The 19,794-nt window shown below is 41.8% G+C and overlaps 1 protein-coding gene across 2 annotated transcripts in view; it reads left to right on the forward strand.

The window, feature by feature from the left end:
- NDRG1 (N-myc downstream regulated 1) overlaps positions 1-19,794 on the forward strand; it is a 342,384-nt gene that overhangs the window by 295,973 nt on the left and 26,617 nt on the right. The window contains exon 1 of one of the 2 annotated variants that reach the window (XM_048939707.1): positions 6,442-6,562. The exons of the other annotated variant lie outside the window; for it this stretch is intronic. The gene's annotated coding sequence lies outside the window, so the exon portion shown is untranslated. Of the gene's footprint in view, positions 1-6,441; positions 6,563-19,794 lie in introns of those variants that run through there. 2 annotated transcript variants of the gene reach the window in all.

Below are 19,794 nucleotides of genomic sequence, written 5' to 3' on the forward strand. Positions count from 1 at the left end.
TCCTACTCTGTGAAAGCAACTTTCTTGAAAAGACATTTACAACTTAAAAGCATATCTTTAGATGGAGGGTCTTGGCACCCCAAGACATCAGCTTAGCAGATTACAGCTGTAATAAGTCTTAGATGTGTAACTGTGGGTATCAGTTGGGCACTGTTAAATACTCTATGTACACAATGTTTCAGAAAGTAAGTTAGTGACTTACGCAGCCTGTCTTCTTGCAGGTCATTTTTTGAAGAGAAGTAAATACACTACTCTCAGACAGGAATAGAAAATAGTATTTGCCCATGCCAAAAGGAGTACTTTGTAATATGATTTCTTCAGTCAAAGTAAACCCTTCTGAATAATGCAAAGTACCACTGGATATGGGATAGAGAAGATCATCCACCTTTGAGATCTGCAAAACATTCCCACTCATTTATAAAGGTGCAGTGTTGCATTCCTCCTCTGACCACTGTGTAGGGTTACAGCACTGCTTTTAGTTCAAATAGGTCTCTGTACTCCTTGCCTGCTTATCGTTGGCATGAAAAGAATCAGCGCGAATAAGACAAGAATAATATCTCATACCCATTCAGTACAGCTACGCCTAAAAGGGAATGTACTGCATTCATCTGTATGTTTAGCCTAGATCTCGAAACAAATCAGCTCTGTCATTGTATATACAGGTGTGTACGTGTGTGTTTAGCAGGTGGACAGGCCTGAAGATTGCAATATTGCCTCAACAGGCCTAAACAGCCTCATAAAAGGCACTATCAGGTGCCATAAAACCTATTCTCTGATCTCTCAGAAGCTCCGTACAGCTTTGTGTTTAGCTTTGGGAAAACAAGAGGGCCACTGAGCAGCTGGCCACTATGCACTTTCCACAGAGGCCATCAGCATGCAGACAGGCCATGGTGAATGGCACTTTTCTGCTTCTGTGACAAGCAGGTGATAAAGAAGATAAAAACAAAGAACCTGCCTGAGTAGAAAACACGAGATTAAATCAGGCAAGATAGTTAGCAGCAGTGTATTACACTCCAGCTGTGGTCAACATGCAAGCAAACAAAGACATGTTGTGGTACCTGGAAGGCAGGTCAGCACCATGCAGCCATTCACTCACTTCCCTACTACCCAGTGGGATGCGGGAGAGAATTGGAAAAGAAAGAAAAGAAGTAGAACTCATGAGTTGAGGTAAAAGCTATTCTGTAATACAGAACAGAAAGACAGAAATAATAGTAATGATAAATGCATATATTTACAAGCCAAGTGATGCACAAAGCAACTGCTCACCACCCACCAATCAATGTTCAAATGGTCTGAGACCAGCAGCTACAACACCAGTCAACTCCCCTCAGTTTTATGTCTTTTTTTTTTTTTTTTTTATATGGAAATATAGTATGGAATATCCCTCTGGCCATTTTGGGTCAGCTGTCCTAGTTCTGTCCCCTCCCAGCTCCCTGGCTGGGGACAGAACCCCATCCCCCTCACTGGCTGGGCAGTACAAGCTGAGGAAAAGAAACATCCATGCCTCTGTGCAGCATTGCTCAGCAACAACCAAAACATCACTGTATTATCAATAGTGTTGTTCTCCAAAGGCCAAGACATAGCATCATACCAGGCACTACAAAGAAAGTAATTCTGTCACAGCTGAAAGCAGGACAAGATAACTCTTCTGAGCTGCCACCAAATCCAGACCTTTACCACTTGATACGCGCAAAACCACTGCCATACTAGGAAGAGAAGCTGTTCTAGACCCTAACCAAAATCCCATTTGGAATTTCTTCCTTTTTGTCTAACTGTGTGCAAGTTTCAGAGTCTCTGTTGACTCCATCTTTGCCCAAGAGACACACTGAAAAAGCTGTCTTCATGGATCCTTTCTTTAATCTAGATATTACAACCTGAGCCCTATTTTCCTACTGTAGCAGGGAATGGAGCAATCTCCCAGCCTTTCAAATGACATGTGTGAGCCACAGAACTAAATTCTTCTGGTTTTGTCTGATTTGACAATTTTTTTTTTCCAAGATGCATTAGCATCAACAAGAGAAATTGCAAGCAAAATGTTGTGCAGTGGGTATATAACCACTGAGTAGGCTGTGGTTGAGATTTTTTCCTGGTAAGCAGGAGGGCTGTGCTGCAACTGAACTGCATGTATATGGTATCTGGCCTGCATTATCCATGGGTTATTGGCTATGAGGCAGTAATAGACAAAGCAAAGACTGATGGATCATAGGTATTTTTCCTTGGAGATGACTCAGAGCCAAAAACCTTATGTGGAAAGAAACATAAAACTTATTTTAAATGCCTCTCTTGGCACTTTCTCTTGGGTAGGTTTAATATTTGCCATTCAGCATGTTGACTTTTCTGAAACCCAGTTCTTAGGCACTTTAGTAGTTCCCATGCATTGAACTGAAAGCATGAGTGCTGATTCTGGGCTGGGACCATCACTCAGCAGTTGAGTCCTGCTGTGAGTTTTGCTCATAGATGTCATGCCAGTTCACTGAACTTCCTGCAAAAAAGTGTTCCTTTTGGAAAAAATCATAGAATCATAGAATGGCTTGGATTGGAAGGTATCTGAAAGATCATCTCGTTCCAACCAAAATGTCCTGAATGCTTCAGCAGAAACCTCCTGAAGGGACGTACCTTTGCAAACAAAACAAAACAAAATAAAAATCAGCCACTCCATTCATCAAATACCTAGGAAAATAATGCCCTCATTTTCTAAGCAAATATACGAAAAAAAATGTGTTACTTCCTTTGCAAATGGAAGGAAGTTCATATTGCAAGCCCAATGAGTCATCTCAGATCTATGCTCTTACTGAAAAAGATAAACCTGCCAAAAACAGTTTCCAAACTGGAAATAAGTACTTATGTAGGGATATAAATGATATCAGGGAAATCTGTGACAAGGGCATGTGAATTTGTAGTCCATTGTGTTATTTTATTTATAATTTTTATTGAGGTCAGTGCCCTAGTTCAAAGCTGCATTGGATAATTTTTGGAGGAGAACTGATCCGTATGGCTCCATGTCAGCATCATCAAGGGATCCAAAGACAACAAAAGCTCCAGTAGAATAAAATTCCCAGTGGAGAGGGTGTGATATTTGATGGGTCACACAGGGAATTCTTTTTACATGAACCAGCAAACATCAAGTATATTTTTCATAAAACATGTAGCTGTATTGTTAGTGAGAACAAGGGAACACCCAGTTACTCTAGCAGTGACTAATAATATTACCACTGCTTAAATGTAAATAGAGTGCAGAAAGCTTGCTAAAGAAAGGGACTTCTTTTTTTAAAAAATAATGCTGTGCTCCAAGTTCATTCAACTCTTTTTCCTTCTTTACTGCTGCAGCACAACCACAATAATTTCCTCTGTTAATGCTTTCATAGCAAGGAAAGGAGAACAGTAAAATAATTAAAATATCTTTCTATAGTATTGAGACAGATGAAACTGCTGCCCTTCGGTGGGTACTGGATCAGGTCCCTAATCTAGTGGTTCTTCATTTGCACCATCTTCTTTTCCCTGGAGCCTTGTAAGCATTGATTAGTTAATGGTTTTAAAGAGTTTTTTAAATTCTGACAGATTGTTACTTCCAGGTATTGGAAAATTTAAGTAGGTTTCTGCTCAGCACATATGATTATGTAGTAAACATGAATCTTGAAGTATGGAAGTATGCCGTTTCCCTTCTTTGTGCGTATCTCATTGGGTGTGCAAAACCTCAGCTTACTAGAACAAAGTGAAACACTAAATCAATGCCTATTTACTTTTAAAAATCATGGGAGACTGATGTTGTCATCTCAACTGGAAGTCAAAGACAGAACTGGAGAGCAGTGATGCTTTCAGGCAATTCTGAACAGCCTGTTAGATGGTAAAGGAACGGAAATCAGTGGCTGGGCAGCCTTTCCCGCAGAAATGCTGATTTGAAAAAGCTAAGTGCATGCCAACTGCATAAAGCTGGTTTATTAAATAAAATAATATTTAAAGTAGAAGCGCTCATTAGCTTTTCACTGGGCCCCTGCGGTTGGCAGCTGGCCTGTCTCCCTAGCACAGTGGTTCCTCCAGTCCACAAGTCCCTGCACGTACTGCGAATGGTGTATGAGATGCTCAGCCACTATGGGAAGGCAGCGTGCGCAGTCGTGCAGCCCGGCACAGACTGAAAGCTCACTGAGGCACTGCCTGCTGCTTTGTCAGCAGTGCCACCCTAGCAAATTAAGCCTTGAAATTCCTGTTTTCCCTGTTTTCTAAGTGGACTGCCTGAAGACACAGGAATGAAGTTCCCCAAGCTTTCAGCTGCGTTCCTTTCTGGCACATGGCAGGATTTGGCTCTCCAAGTACAAACTTCAGCAATTACATCTTCACATAGTAAAATACTTCCTAACTTGGTTTTGGAACAACAGCATTTTCTTTTGCAATCCACCAACCACCCTCAAAAGGCCCTGTGAATCACTATGTTATTCTCAGCCTATTCTCAGCTATTCTCTTATTATAAACAAGCAGAATAGGTAGGAACTGTGCTTGAGCTGGTGAGGGGTCTCAATCTGGATACACATGTTCCCAGCTACTGACTCCTGGAGGCTGCTACCTCTCTGTCTCCAGCATTTTTGAGAGTCCAGCACTACATGTGATCTAAATAACAAACTGCAGAAGTCAAAGCAAAAGAAAACACTTCATTCCAGCTCTCCAGTTCGTTCCAATCTCAGTTCTTGTTTTTACTGCAGAAGTCTGCGTTCGCTGAATATGAAATGGTTCATACCGGTTGAAACTTTTGAGCTTTCAGCCCCTTCCCCAGAAAGCAGCCAAGGACAGCAGAATGAAAAACTGCTTAAGGGTGGGCCAAACTACACAGACTCCTATGAAGGACTGAATGCTTCCGAGCGATTTTGTTTTATGATCAGATGAAGAAAGGATTAATCTCTTGGAAAATTAGTCAAGCCCATCTTTTTGTTCTAGCGCTTGTTCCATAACTTTAGGAGCCACTGATCTTGATAGATCTTCCACAACAGTGAGCCAAGCTATTAGATGACTTCATTTTGAAGATCTGACTTTGAAATCGGCTCAGTTGTAAATGATTTTTCATGGTTTCATTGGCTTCTTGGCCTCACAGTGTAAAAGGAGAGTGAAAACTGTTTGACCTTTTGTGATGAAAAAAACAGAGCATGCACAGAGCAGCTCTGTCTGTGTCTCAGAATGACAAATGCTTTCCTTTTGTTGTTTTAGAAACACTATTCACCCTTGTAGACATTAACTAATCAAAGGTAAGAAAACCTGATGAGAACTTAGATTTAGTAAACACTTAATATTTCATAGTTACTGCTGCACAGCATGGTCTCTCGCTATTTCACAGTGAAAAAAAAAAAGAACCAGATTTCCAGTTTTCTTTTTCCAAAGTCAGCACTTTTGACTCAGGTGCAGAAGCAGGGTTAGGAGGAGAGAAGCTAATATGCATCTGAACAGCAGCAACCTTTTATAGGCAGAACTTAGTAAGCATATTGTATAGCTGAGAAAACAGAGGCTGAAAGTTTACCAGAGTTTCAGAGTATCAGGAATTTCTGATTTCCCCTTCAAGTTGCTGCATGACAGAGTATCAAAACACACTGTGGATTTCAATAGTCTGGGTCACAGCAGTCTGTCATAGAAGAGTGGCTGTTACGTGAAATCACACATATGGAGTTAAGTGTGCTTTACAGAAAGTCGGACAAGCAGAGCAGGCTGTCACAGTTTAACCTGCCCCTTTGCGGGTGGTTACACAGCAGAGCTGTGTATATAGCGATACTCTTTACTCAGCAGGCTAGGGCCTCTTTTTGGAATAAGCGATTAGCTGCGCTTCTTGCCAAAGAGCCGTTCTCTGGGAAACTCGCACAGCACTTGTTGCACCCGCTGCACCCTCTGAACTTCATTAGAAATGTATGACGGCGTTATTTTGTTTCTACTGAAAGCAGCATTTAGTCCTAGTGGCCATGTCAATGTGCAAGTTTCATAATTCAGAACTTGGTATGCAGGTTTATCTTTATATAGTAATGCACACATAGACATGATTTTGGCCCCCTGTACCAGAATCCCCCTCCCCCGTTGCAGTCCTTTGCTCAGCCTTTCTCAGGAATGCTACTCTTGTGCAAACTCGCCTCTCCTCATTGAATTGTGTGAAACTCTTTCCCGGCACCGTGAACACTTTGTGAAGCAGGGCAGGTCTCAGCCATTCACTGCACCCAAATCTTCCCCGGGAGAGAGATGTAGAAGTCAGCCTCCTCCCAGCTAGGCTGCACTACCCGATGGATGAGAGGGACCCCGGTTAACGGTGCAGGGGCAGTGTTTCCACTCGAGATGTAGGAACCGGTACAGATCTGGCAGCCGGGGTGTTGACATCCAAGGCGGCGGAGAGGCACTAGGACGCCGAGACGGGCGGGCGGAGCCCCGAAACGGGTGGCGGCCCGCCCCGTGCGGCCGCCGGGAAGGCACGGACAGCAGCGGCGGAGGGCAGCGCCTCCCGGCGGGCGGGGCGAGGGCTATAAATCCACCCCGCGGGCGCAGGCGGGTGGCGGTTGGAGCGCGGCGGTGGCAGCGCGCGGAGAGCGGCTCTTGGGAGCAGGTAGGGGCGGGTCCGCCTATCTGTCTATCTATCTATGTCTGCCTGCCTGCCTGCCTGCCTGTCTATCTATCTATCTATCTATGTATGTCTGTCTATCTTTCTGCCCGTTGGTCTATCTATCCATCCATCCTAGTTAACCATCCATCCAGCCATCCACTTAACCTCATGAGCCTTGCAGCTAAGCCCATTCGGGGGTCTAGCATTGCATCATCCCCTCTTTTTCTCTTTTTCTTTCTTCTTTCTTTTTTTCTTGGTGTTATTATTTTTTTTTTCTCTTCTTCTTTCTTTTTTCTCTCTTTCTCTCTCTCTCTCTCTCTTTTTTTTTTTTCCCCTCTTTTTCTTTCTTTTTCCTCTTTTTCTACCCCCTTCTTGCAAGCAGGGTTTTTCTAGCTGCTGGCGAAGTGGGTGGAGGTGTGGCAGGGGCTGCAGGCTGGCAGACCAGCCGTGCCCCAGTCCTAGCAGCGGCGGGGGCAGCTGCTGGATGCTGCTGTCACGGTTGAGGCTCCCGTGGCAGCAGCGGGCTGTGCTGGTAAACAGCTGTGAAACGAAAGCACATACTTTATTACGGAAGTTGACTACTGGTGCTTGTTGCTCTTGTCTCTGTGCCGTCGCAGCTCCACGTTGTATTTCCAGTAGATGATAGACTTGATTGACATCCAGACTTTCCTTGACAGTGGTTTCAGTGGGGTTACCATTTTAATATGTTCTGCTGGTGCAGTTAATTGTAAGCCCTTTCAGGCAGTGCTCAGGATCAGGGCACTTCAGTGTAATGCTTGTAGTGGAGGCAGTCTGTCTACTGGATCTGGTGAAAGAAGAGAGTTCACTCTGCAGAGAGGATGTTTTGGTTAGTGCTTTCTATTCAGTTATGGTTTATGGTTTCCCTATGAAACACTTGCAAATTTGCCTTACCGTTGTCTTACCCGGTGTTTTATGAAACCTCTCATGCCCAGTTTTTCACCCCATCCCCAGACTCGCTGGGGATTCGTTTTAGGCTCCAGATAGAGACATTTATCAGCTGTGTTATTTTATTCTTTTTTCCTAACTTGGCTATTTAAATGAGACCTGTGTTTTGAACCTTGAAGGTGCAATGGTGGAGGCATGGAAGAGATCAGTGACAACCTGAAGCTTTCTATCCAGATACTGTGCTAGGTTTCACACCGCTTTGACTTCGTCTGACTTTTTGTCCACGGTTTTGGTTTTTTTTTGGACTCAAGTATGTCAAAAATATACAGCTGCTGATAAGCACACTGTTCGGTGCAAGCAATGGAAATAGCCTTTAAACAAGAGCTATGAAATACTTACACACGTGTAAGCTTGCCTTGCTGTTTTTAGTCTTGGCTGTTACAGGCATAATTTACAGCAAAGCTTTGGCCAGCAGCAAAGTTTGTGCAGTTTGAACTTGGCTCTGGGAGTGTGTTTTTAAAAATCTTGTGTTTTCTTAACCAAAGTCTAACAGTTTGACATAGAGTGACTGTGTTCTTACCACGAGTACTGAAGTCAACAGAGCAGCTAATGCTGTACTTTGTCCCATGTATAGCAAGAGCTTAATGACTGTGGATGAAACAGGAGTAGATGCAGCAAAAAATAAAATCTTCCAAAGTGTTAGTGTGATCTCTTGAGTACTAATAAGCACTGGGGCCTTCAAGAAGAATAATTCATCAGTAGATTCAGGAGGAACTGGTGTGTCATTGGACATACAGAGGTATCTGGAAATCACTTGTACAGTGAAAACAGTCTTTATTGTAGTGGTGAGAGACTTCTTAGGAGGTGTATGGTTTCTGAACCTGATATTTTTCAGCATAAATGGAACAGATGCAGTGGCATAACAGTTTGAGGAACTGCAGGCTGCAACTTCTGAATGTGAGTTCCTTGAGCTGCTGTTAGGCAGACAAGGGATGGCTTGGGCTTCAACTTGAAAACTTTGTACCTAAACATCGATTTTTAGTGAACTGAGAGATGAAATAATTCCTTGAGATTGGGCATACTCTGGAATAGCTGGCCTAAAACCAAGCTAGTGGAGGGGGATCTGGGTTTTGCTAAGCTGGGATTTTTCATTTATTTCTCTTCAGAAAACAGATTTATATACTGGTGCCATTCATTCATTGGTCACTTCACCTGAAGTGACAGCAGGATAGAGATGTCAGGCTTCTAGGTGCCCACAGAATTTGGCAACAGCACAAGAAATGATGTAGATGTCCCTGCTGAGGGAGCACTGCCACATGTGCATGCTGCTGCTTGGGAACCAGCACCTTTGCCAGCTAAAGCCTCCTTAAGTTGTGCTGTTTCTCCCCTGCACAGTGATGTTTTTTTTTCTTGCTGAAATAGAAAGGGAGGGTAAAGCCATGACAGATTATTTGAGTAGATCAGAAGAATGATCAGTGAGAACAGCAGGATTCCCCAGTTTTCTTTGCTCCCAGGGGGAATATTATTCTATGTTTTGAGTTTTCCTTTTGACACTGTGACAGCTACATAGGAATATCACAGTGCATGTGCCTTGGGAAGCAGTTTGGCATGGGAGCCTGGTCATTAAAAATATTCCTAAACCAAATGAGTAATTTATTCTTGCAGTTTATGTGGGATTAACAGTGAACTGGCATGAGAAAAATTATTTGACTCAAATTGTTAAACCAAAGTAATAAATTTGTTTGATTGAAGCGCAACATGCATCTTCTCATGGCCAGCTTAAGGGATTTTGACAAATTTTGAAATTCCCAAAGAAAACACTGTTCTTTCACTTAACCTTATTAGAGCTGTGTTGCACTAAATGTGGAGGGTAAACATAATGAGATATTTCCTGCTTTTATTGCCTCAAAATGGACAGAGTGAAAGAAGATATACAGATGGGTGAAACTGGCTTGAAGTTCTTTGGAAAGAAGATGACTGGGAACAGTAAAATTCTCAAAAATAATGCAAACTAATTATAATAGTTCAACAGCATTTACATCACGTATGTAGCTGGAAGTGTAAGGCAGCAAAAGCCCTTTTGCTGTCAGGGGAAATACAGCCTGGGAAAGTAGTGGCCTATATTAGTTAAATCCCAGCAGTATTTAGCAGCAGTGACTTTCTCTTGTTGGTCTGATTTGACCACTGGAAAGGAAAACTGCAGGAAACGGGAGATGATGGCAGGTGCAGCAGCTGCTTGATATGAATAATGATGAAATCATGGAATCATACAATCACCAAGGTTGGAAAAGACCTCTGAGGTCATCCAGTCCTACCGTCCACCTATCACCAATACTTCCCACTAAACAGTGTCCCTCAGTTGATTCTTGAGACCAAGTGAGACTTCTAGCTGACAGACTTTATTTGCTACTGAATTAGAAATCTCACAGAAGTGCAGAGGAGCACACTCTGTCCTATCAGTGATGCTGTTCCTCCAAGCAAATAGTATTATATATAGATGTCCCTTCAGCTTCTGCTTTTAGGTGGGCACTGATAAGTCTACCTATGCACAAAGGTGCATCCCTGTCATCTTCTTGGTGGAGAAGTTCTAGACGTAGACATGGGGATCTCCAGCAGATCAAGGAAGCAGCAGTTGCTCCTGTGCTATCTATCAAAAACTGTGTCTAAAAAGTGGTGCATGTATGACTTTCTAGTGCTGGAAAGTCATGGGAAATACTGTTTAAAAGGCTTTGAATATGGAATTCCTGTTTTCAACTTTGGTAATGTGTGTTGCTACCGATTATTAAAAAGCTGGGTTAAGCCTCTTGGAAATCAATGGCTATTGAACTTGTTTCTCTCAAATGGTGATGTTTTTTCCTATCTGTCTCACTTCCAGAGCCCTGGGTAACTTCAGTGGGGCAGTCAGCGGGAGGTAATCCCTATTGTTAGTTCACTTCGACTGTGGAGTTGGAATAGCAGCAACAAGCCATTCTCAGCTTCTCTCAGATAGGTGATCATGTATCATAAAAGTGTTATTATGACATAGTTAAACTCAATTCAGAGCATCTGTGGGAATCAGTACCATTATTTGCCATGTAATTAAACTCAGAAAGTGCTTAGAGAGTAAAGCCTGCAATTATCCAACTTTCAGACTCAAATGTGCAAGCTCCTATGTTAACAATGAGGGATATGAGTTTAGTTTTAGCTAAGGGCTGATGCAGGATCAGGCCTGCTTTGTTTCCAAACTGGCATGGGAGTGTTGTCTTTGGATGGCACCCAGCAGTTTGTTGTCAACGGGATGTTCTCCATCCAGCAGAGCTCCATGGTGTGCGTGTGGATGCACAACTGGACAGCTTGTACTGATGAAATTTTCCGCAGCTACATCTGTTTGTATGAAGCAGGATGTATGTCAGTTTTACTGCTCTAATTCTGTGTGGCTGATCACGTTTCCTATGTTTCTTTTGGGTTTTGTGCTACTTCCTTTCAGTTAATTGTCACAATTTTAATATATCTTTTTCATCTGTCAGTCAGTTTTTTTTTCTCTTTATAGATGGAAGTGGATCCATGCAGATCTTCCTTTTCAAGTCCTGTTTTTAAAATTGGATATTCAATACTTTTCCAAGCCTTTAGCTGCCTACTTCCTCTCTGATCTAAGTATAGTATCAAAAGTATAGCTCTTGTTCCTTCTTTTCTACTATGCCTAAGACCAGTCTGTTAGTACTGTATGGGTGATGTAGAACTTAATGAAAAGAGCAAACCTTAGGAGTTAGCAGAGCATGAAAATCTAATTAAAACAATTTTTTTTCCATGCTCTTTCAAGGTTTTCCTAGTGTTTTCCTGTTGCTGTTGTTTGTTTGGTTTGGCATTTATTTACTTACTGAGTTAATTACTTAGTTATTTGTTTCTTTGCCATTTCACCACTCTTATGACTTCATTTCTCTATAGACATTCTGATGTTTAGGAAGAAAAAGTGATAGGGATCTTAACTGCAATATCCTTGAAGAAGATTCTGTTGACCATAGTCAAAGAACCATTTAATTTGGAAGGGACCCTTAAAGTTCATCTAGTCCAACTCCCCTGCAATGAACAGGCATTTCTACAGTTAAGTCAAGCTAGATGGAAGAGCTGGTGTTCAAAGCTTAAGATCTGCAATATATTTTATGTACAGGAGTGTATTTAATAGTAGGCACAAGGTGTAGCAGAAAAGTAGTTAGGAAAGTAGAATAAAACATTTAAAGGAAATCTTATTTGTTAGCAGAGTAAGCAGGCATGCAGACAGGAAATGCAATATTAGAGGAAGGAAGGATTGCTCTTGTGAGTTTTTGGTTTAGCTTCCTTTGGGAAGTTTGTGTGCACCTGGTCAAGCTAATGATGTCATTTTTTTTCTGCTAGGATTCTTGAGTGCTCTAAATATACTTTCTATATATTGTATGTAACATTTCCCTGATAAATTTTAGGATGTATTTATATCCTTTGACAAATTTGAACTGTATTGGATTATCTGATTATTCTATGAAATATAGGCTTTCCTGTGTTTCGTGATTGCCCCTTATATTTTGACATGTTCAGAAAGTATTTAAGAACATCACACATTTTTTCTCTCTCATGGAACATACTGCTTTTTTTTTTTTTTTTTTTTTTTTTTATATCACATGTAAAATCCCAATTATGAATTGCAATGTGTGCCTGGGTAACCCCAGCCTCTCTTATAAAGAAAGTCTGGAAAGTGATAACTTGTAATTCACTACTTGATGCAATAGATGCCGACTTGGAGTATGGATGGATAAGGTATTGGAAAACATTATCTGAGGATAAAGAATTGCTTTTTCATCATCTTGATGGAATTTGGAAGTTCTTATTGTAAGAAACAAAGAGTATTCCAGCACTTGATGGTGCTAACTTTGATACTAACTCACTGACCTCTTACCTTGTGATACAGGCAATGGTGTGTACAGCCTTAGGAAGATTATTTTGTATCTCTAGGTGTTGAGACTTGTAGGCAATATCGCTGTTACCCAAATCTAACCCAGAATAGTTGTGTGTGTGCTAATGCTTAAATCTGAGTAACTTTATAACAGGAATTCCCTCGGAAGAATGAAAGTTGTGTCTTTAACACAATGACTATTTGTGCAAAGTTCCAGTACTGGCTAAGTTCAAGAACGCCAAAGTTCTTTCTAGAAAAGGGGACTGAAAGCTTGCAGGATCAAAAAGATATCCATAAATTATACTTTTCTACTAAAAAACAAACAAACAATTGGAGACTTGTCATGGAAAACTTCATCCCAGACATTTTGGCAAGGATTATAGAGAACTTATAATAGCAATGAGCGAGCAGTTTTAATAGCTGGTAGAACAAATAGTCTATGAACTCAGAAGCTGTAACCCATATAGCATAACCTAATGAATAAATGTAAATTGAAACACATCAACAACCTTTGTTGTGTTGTTTTGTAATTTGATTACTTGTATTTGCAATATCAGCATGAAAAGCAAATTGAATAAAAAGAAATTATTATGTGTTTGTAAGGGTGCTGCAGCTTAGAGCCCAATAACATTCTTCATCTCTGAGTATTCTATGAGCATGTCCCTTCTGGAATAATCTCATCGTGTTTTTGCCACTAACTTGCACAGAACCACCCACTTTTTGAAGTAGTTGCAGCTGGGCAGAAGCTATGAACTGTTAAAGCATGGCAGATTGAAAATAGGAGGGGGTGGGGAGCATAGCCTGACACTGGTGAGCTACAGGAACAATAGATTGTTTCTTGTCTGTTTAGACTGCAATCTTTGTGGCTGAAGCCGTCTCTTTCTCATGCAATGAAATGCTAAATATGTCTTTGCAGTTTTCATTTTTGAATCTGCCCCCAAAGCCCAGCCTAGTGCCCAGGTGACAGGGTTTGTACTTTACCTTCAATTTTTAGTTAAATCTTTGCTTAAGACCTTTCTGTTTGCCCTCAGCTCAAAGAGGCAAGTAGGGAGGGCTGGGGAAGAATACTAAGAGGATGCTAGGAGTGCTGGGACAGTGACAGGAGACACGCTGGTGTGGTGGTGTGAGAGAACAAGGCCTGGAAGACATCTGCTTGCTCTTTGATTTTTTCACTCTTTGGTGCCACCACTCATGACCTGGAGTTGTTTAAAGCAAAACTTTGGCAATAGAACAAATGAGCATAGTGAATTTCTAAGTAAATTCCAGCTGCCACTTAGATGTTGAGTTTCTTCTCACTAAGGCCCTGGGCTCCCCTACTGGTGGACCACCCAGTGGATAAGAAACTGGTTGAAAGGCCACAGGCAGAGGGTGGTGATTAATGGCTTCTATGTCCAAATTGGAGGCTGGTAATGAGCGGCATCCCCCACGGGTCTGTCTTGGGTGCTCTTTAACATCTTATCAATGACATTGATGATGGAATTGAGTGCACCCTCAGCAAGTTTGCTGACGTCACCAAGCTGAGTGGTGCAGTGACACAGTGGAAGGAAGGGATGCCAAACAGAAAGGTGGGCCCGGGTGAACCTGATGAGGTTCAACACAGCAAAGTGCAAGGTTTTGCACTTAGACCGGAGGAATCCAAGGCACACTGGAAGGAGCGGTCCTTAAGAGCAGTCCTGCAGAGAAGGACCTGGAGGTCCTAATGGATGAAAAACTTAACATGAGCCAGCAGTGTGCTCTTGCAGCTTGGAAAGCAAATGGTATCCTGGGCTCCATCAGAAGAGGGGTGGCCAGCAGGGACAGGGAGGTGATTGTCTCCTCTATTCTGCTCTTGTGAAGCCCCATCTGGAGTACTGAGTCCAGGTCTGGAGCCCCCAGTACAAGAAAGATAGGGAGCTGTTGGAGAGGGTCCAAAGGAGAGCCACAGAGATGATCAGGGGACTGGACCACCTTCCCCACGAGACAGTCCGAGGGAGCTGGGCTTGTTCAGCCTGGAGAAAAGAAGGCTGCGGGGTGACCGCATTGCAGCCTTTCAGTACCTAAAGGTACCTATAAATAGGAGGAGTGTAAACTTTTTGGAAGGGTAGACAACAGCAGGGCACAGGGAGATGGTTTTAAGTTGAAGGAGGAAAGATTTAGATCAGATGTCAGGGGGAAGTTCTTTAGAGAGATAGTGGTGAGGTGCTGGAACAGGCTGTCCAGAGAAGTTGTGGATGCCCCGTCCCTGGAGGTGTTCAAGGCCAGGTTGGATGGGGCCCTGGGCAGCCTGGTCTAGTATTAAATATTAAATGGGGAAGTTGGTGGCCCTGCCTGTGGCAGGGGGGTTGGAGATTCATGATCCTTGAGGTTCCTTCCAACCCTGGCCAATCTGTGATTCTGTGATTCTGTGATACGGCTATGCTGGGCCACCACAATCTGCAAGGAGTGTTTGCTACCATATCAGCACTGAACAGTGGCTGCTTGAGGAGGTGGGTGGGGATAACAGCATTGTTTGGAGCTAAAGACACTATTTAATGCTAATGTTAAAAGCACAAGTATTTTTAAGCTTTTTGGAAAAAGAAAGCACATTTTTGGAGATTTCACTTTCCACTAAGATTTCCACGTTTCAGGTGCTGAAAAAACATGAATGTCTGGGTCTGTAGTCTGCCTTTCCCAGACTCATGCTATACTTTAGATTATATTGGAGTTGCTGCAATAGGAGAAAAAAAAAAACCCACAATAAAAACATTAAGACATGGCAGGCTCTCCATTTCTGTGCCAACTATTTCCCATTATATTGTGGAGGAGGTAGGGGTGTTCATCATAGGAAAAAAAGAAACGGGAGACATGGACTTTAATTAGCCTTGCCACCTTTTGTGATACTAGATTTTACTCCCAAGAAGCATGGTTAGACCCCAGGCCTTTCAAGAAACATTCTTCATTGCATCCCACAGACAGAATATTGTGCAAACAGTGTTGCAACAGTTCTGTCCAATTTACTCAATATCTGTGGGATAGAGAGAGGGTTTGCTTCCAGTTCCCTTTGCTTTAATGCTACTACAGTGCTCAGTTGCCAGAGTGTATCCTGCGTGTGAAGAGGAACCAGGCCCTGGTCTGAGGAATTGGCAGTGTAAGGGCTCTGTCTAATCCCAGACTGATTGTAGCAGAACAGCTCTGCACTGGTGCCAGCCACACAAGGGAAACAGATGGAACAAAAGGACTGGAGACAAGCCTTGAGATCTTTGTTTTCATACCAGCAGGGGTATGATGAAACCATAGGGAACACTGTGGTGCTTCACCTGGAGCCCAGCAGACCCACTGCTGGCTCCATCACCGTGATCATATCCTTGTGGCTTAACTCAGCTGTTACTTGGCATGGGACTCCAGCTTTTGGCTGAAACATCTCAGTTTCCTAATCAGATTGATTAGTACATGACATAAATCTCAATGTTAGAATGTCTAAAACTTTAAGCCCTAATTATTTTTGGCTTTGAGAACTGCTGTTATGATCCATTATGCTATTAAGAACCAATTTTTTTTCAGACTTAAGCTTTATTTTCTACCAAAGCATGATTGTGGACAAACTTCAAAAGAGGTTGGAAGGGAATAAAGCCAAATAAAGCAGCAAAAAACATAAGGATCATTGATGCTCTGTGCTTTAAGAAGGGTAACAGTGATGCACAGAATATCTATGAACCCGAGTGCATCCTGCCACTCTGAGGCAACAAAATTGTTTCAGATTCCTGGTATTATTTAATTTAAAAATACACATTTTTGATAGGAGACTCTAAGCAATGTAAGGTTACCTGGTTTTTAACAGTTGAAAATCAAGAGGCTGATGTAGTAACCAAAGGCTAAGGAAAAGTATGTACCAAGTAGGTGAGAGTCTTCAACTTTTGACACTTGCTGATCAGTTTACTTAGATGCTATGTAACTGTCAAGTCATGTATTTTTAAAAGGGGAAGAGCTCTGAAAGAGTCACTTCTGTTAAAACCTTTTCTGGATTTATTGTGTGAAACTATGTCAGAGAAAATCAGTAATTCAGACAGTACACAATGGACCTTGTGACACCAGAGCCTGTAACAAAGAATAGCTTAAAGAGGGCATAGTGTGGGCAGATGCTTATGCATGAACACTTTTGGATGCTTGCAAGATGATTAATTTCCAAGCTAATCATAAAGAGGAAGATTACATTTGTAACGTTTGTTATGAAATATCTGAAATGCAAACCACATTTATGATGCTGTGGAGCATAACCATACACTGTTGTTATTAAGTCCACGTGTCTCTGTGTAACAGAGATGTTTGTGGTTGTTTTTTTTCCCCAAGTTTTCTCCAGCTTATAGAGACCATATATATATATTTTAAGTTAATCAGACTAGCTCACAGCACTTCTTGTTAATCACTGGGAAAGCACTATTTGGCTATATGTAAGGTTATAAATGCTGTTTGAACATCACAGTAAGTTGTTTTGCCTTATTGTCAGTGGCCTGAGCTGCTTAGTTATTTGTCTGGAGCTCTGGAGATGTTAGGTCTCTCCTTCCTTGCTCCAACCTTGCTTGTTCATGAAGTCCTGAGCTGCCACGCATTCATAGAATGGCTTGCATTGGAGGGAACCTCAAAGATCATCTAGTTTGAGCCCCCTCCCGTGGGCAAGATTATTAACCACTAAATCAGACACTACATCAGGTTCCCCAGGGCTTCATCCAACCTGGCCTTGAACACCTGCAAGAATAAATTCCTACCTGCTTTGGTGCTTGAGCTCTTAGGACACATGGGGCTTTCAGAGTGATATGGCCAGCCTTGAAATGGCTCCAACATGTGGCCCGGGCGTTAAGTCTTGCATGGTTCTCTCTGCCCAAAGAGAGCAACACCAGAGCTTAGGAATCATGATCTTCAGTGTCCAAGGACTTTTCCCTTTTCTCTTTGCCTTTTAATCCTCACAAGTATTTAGTCCACGTTTAAAGTGACTGCTGTCCCTCCTGCTTGCTCAGCTTGTGGTGGAAATGCTGTCAGGCTGTTCTGGCAAGCTTAATTTCTTATATGTCGGTGTTATATATCAAAAGGAGAATAATATCTACCGCCAGTGTTTAAACAAACTGTTTTGAGGAGATTGCCTTCTTTATGATGCATTTAGCAAGGAGTTGTTTCCTGTTCTTTGTTCTCCATGATACCGTGTAAATAAAGAAAGGTTGGGTTTGAGTGCAGAGGTAAATCCTGTAGTGCTTGCAGTGGTTTCCCTAGGCCCTCATGGGCATGAGACTGTCCTGTTTGGCAGGGCATCCTGTCTCATGAACCTGGACATCCTTGCGGGTGTCTTCAGCAGAATAAATTTTGAAGCAAGGTTGGATCATAATCCTTTGAGTTTGAAAGGACCTTTAAAAATCATCCTACTCCCCTTCAGTGATCAGGGGCATCTACAGCTAGATCAGGCTGCTTAGAGCCCCCTCCAGCCTGGTCTTCAGTGTCTCTAGGAGTGAGACACCCATCACCTCTCTGAGCAGCCTGCTCCAATGCCTCACCAGCCTTATTGTAAAAAAAAAAGAAAAATTCCTTATATCTACTCTAAATATTCTCTCTTTTAGTTAGAAGCCACTTCCCTTTGTTTCATCAAGGTATATTGGAACTTGTTTGGTTCCTGTACTTGGGATGAATTAAATCACATATGATTATCTAGTGTTTGGTATGTGTGATTACATCATTGCTGGTGTCTGAGGATGGATAAGCTGATGTGTGATTTCTTAACTCCTTTTTTGGGTTCCCTGTTCTGAAAAGCCAGGATGCTTTGCCAGCTGAAAACTTTTATTTCCTCTTACTCAAATAAATGATTGCTTTACAAGTTAAAACTGTAAGGTGTATCTGCAGTGGATTCAGCTGATAGCTGGATACAGTGGGAGTCTGCTGGGTAGATGTGGCTTGTCCAAGAGGGAAGAACTTGGGACCTTGTGCAGGCTGAGTCGGCCAAATGGAGTGAAAAACTTGTTTTTCTCTGAGTTGGCAACTTTACTCTATTGCATGCAGACATAAATGAACTTTGTATTATGAATACTTCTGTGAGGCAAGTGCTTTTGCAATTGATATAAAAGAATGCTTGTCTGGTTATTTAGGAAAGTTATGCAGTTACAGTAGCTTCAAGCTATCCTGTCACATAAGAGTGGAGCACAAAGCACCTTTTTAGAGATTTTTAAAACCTCTATGCAATCCAGCATCTTTCTCTTTGGAAAATTAGAAGCTTTTTACAGTGGTGTCAGATAGCAGGGCTTTGTTTGCCAGCTCTCAGGAAGAAATAATGTGCTGTTGTGCCAGCTTATCACATGGCTGTTCCTTAGTTGGAATGTTTCAGGTATCCCTGGTGCAGATAGAGGGAACCCAGAGATTGTAAATGTCTATTTGAAAACATAATGTGGCTTGAAGGCCTGGTATCATTCCAAAAGTGAGAACGTGGTGCACATTGGGCTTTTGTTCAGCAGACTTGATGGCAGTAGTGTAATCTGCTGGTCAGCACTTCCTAATGTTGGTTCTTTCGGAAACATAGAGCAACAACTTTGAGCTATTATGAAAACAGGATTGTTTTTTAAGGCTATAAAAGACATCCATGTTGTTCTTTTTGGCAGAGATTTTTGGTCATTTGTAGTCAATGCTCTGACTCCCTGAAAACCCAAAGCTGTCTTGGGTAAACAACTTTCTTCGACGAGTGCTAGCTGTGGCTTTGTTCCTTGAGCCACTTACTGGAAAACTGCAGGGAGCCTGGCTTCTTACTTTCCTCCCATATAGGGAAAACATGGAAAATCCCTTGTACTTCTAGCCTTCCAGATTGCATGTAAATATTTTCAGCTTTTATTTTCCTTTTCTGCCACAACGGGTTGCTAACTGTGTAGAATGACACATTGCACAGGTGGCTGTAATTTCAAAAAAAAATGTAATTGTTTCTAAAACGTCACTTTCAGTTGCTTGGCAAATTTGATTTTGCTTGTCTGTGAAGATCTTAATCATTAAGAACAAAACTGGAGAAAGAGGGTGAGTTAGAGTGACTGCTGGGGAATTAACTCTGTTTTGACTATTCTGACTGCTTAAGTAGCTTTGGTGTCTTGTAAATTTGAATTACAAATTACTGGGAATGGGAAATGAGAACAGGAGATTTAGACTGAAATATATGTGTATATATATAACTATATATATATATACTATATAGTTACATATATATAGTTATATATAGTTAGTCTGAGTGATCTTATAAGTCCCTGCCAACATAAATGGTTCTATGATTCTGTATAACAGTTCTGCTTTTGCTCCCATGATTCGAGTTGTGAAGTTATATACCCATTAAACACTTCTCTAAACTTAAAATCCACTCTGCCAAAATTTCCATCCAGTTGCATAGCTTCTAAGAAGGTTTCCTAAAATCTGAAGTCATTTACACATACATAGATGCCAGCATTTATTTGACTTT

The sequence above is a fragment of the Lagopus muta genome, chromosome 3 (genome assembly GCF_023343835.1).
Source record: "Lagopus muta isolate bLagMut1 chromosome 3, bLagMut1 primary, whole genome shotgun sequence".
NCBI lineage: Eukaryota > Metazoa > Chordata > Aves > Galliformes > Phasianidae > Lagopus > Lagopus muta.